Raw genomic sequence first — 1,790 nt, 5'->3', positions numbered from 1 at the left:
ACAGACTGAAGCGAGACTCTATATGACACATGTCATGTAGGAGTTCCATCGAGTGCGTCCGAATTGATTTCCGAGTATATGGGACATTCCATGCAAACCATGCACCTATCTTGCATCAAGGTTAGCACAATCTCCAAATAGACTAAACCGAGCTTCCACTTTAGCCACTTCACCTAGGAGTACCAATAGGTGCATCCAAAATGATTTCTTAGCCTATGGTGCATTAGGGTCAAACCGTGCACCAAATTGATTTTCGAGCATATGGTATGTCCCGTGCAAACTGTGCACCTATCTTGCATCAAGATTAGCACAATCACCTAATAGACTAAACCGAGCTTCCACTTTAGCCACTTCACCTAGGAGTACCAACAGGTGCGTTCAAAATGGTTTCTTAGACTGCGGGTGCATTAGACGCAAACTTTGCACCTATCTAGCACCAAAACTTATATTCTCACCAAACGGACCGAAGCGAGATTCCATATGACACGCGTCATCTAGGATTTCCATTGGGTGCATCCACATTGATTTTTGAGCATATGGTACGTTCCATGCAAACCATGCACCTATCTGCATCAAGATTAGCACTATCTCCAAACAGACCAGACCAAGCTTCCACTTGAGCCTCTTCACCTTTGAGTACCAACAGATTTTCCAAAATGGTTTCTTAGACTATGGTGCATTAGGCGCAAACTGTGCACCTATCTTGCACTAAAACTAACACTGCATTCAAACGGACCAAAGTGAGATTCCATACATATGACACACGTCATCTAGGAGTTCCTTCAGGTGCGTCCAAATTGATTTTTGAGCATATTGTACTTTCCATGCAAATTGTACACCTATCTTGCATCAATATTAGCACTATCTCCAAATAGACCGAACCGAGCTTTCACTTGAGCATCTTCACCTAGGAGTACCATGGGGTGTGTCCAAAATGGTTTTTTAGCCTATGGTGCATTAGGCGCAAACCATGCACCTATCTTGCACTGAAACTAACACTCTTCAAACAGACCGAACGAGATTCCATAAGATTTACGTCATCTAGGAGTTCCAACTTGTGCGTCCAAATTGATTTCTGAGCATATGGTATGTTTCATACAAACTGTGCACCTATCTTGCATTAAGATTAGCACTGTCTTGAAACAGACCAAACCACGCTTCCACTTGAGCATCTTCAACTAGGAGTACCAACAGTTGCGTTCAAAATGGTTTCTTAGACTGCTGGTGCATTAGACGCAAACTGTGCACCTATCTTTCATTGAAACTAATATTGTCTCCAAACGGACTGAAGCGAGATTCCGTATGACACACATCATCTAGGAGTTCCATCGGGTGCATCCAAATGTATTTCCAAGCATATGAGACATTCCATGCAAACCATGCATCTATCTTGCATTAAGATTAGCACTGTCTCGAAACAGAACGAACCGAGCTTCCACTTGAGCCTCTTCACCTAGGAGTACCAACAGGTGCGTTCAAAATTGTTTCTTAGACTGTGGGTGCTTTAGACGCAAACTATGCACCTATCTTACACCAAAACTTATATTATCACCAAACGGACCGAAGCGAGATTCCATATGACACGCGTCATCTAGGATTTCCATCAGTTGCATCCACATTGATTTTTGAGCATATGGTACGTTCCATGCAAACCATGCACCTATCTTGCATCAAGATTAGCACTATCTCCAAACAGACCGGACCAAGCTTCCACTTGAGCCTCTTCACCTTTGAGTACCAACAGATTTTCCAAAATGGTTTCTTAGACTACGGTGCATTAGGCGCAAACT

Source organism: Sorghum bicolor, chromosome 5 (assembly GCF_000003195.3).
Source record: "Sorghum bicolor cultivar BTx623 chromosome 5, Sorghum_bicolor_NCBIv3, whole genome shotgun sequence".
Taxonomy (NCBI): Eukaryota; Viridiplantae; Streptophyta; class Magnoliopsida; order Poales; family Poaceae; genus Sorghum; species Sorghum bicolor.
Note: the sequence above shows the minus strand (reverse complement) of the source record.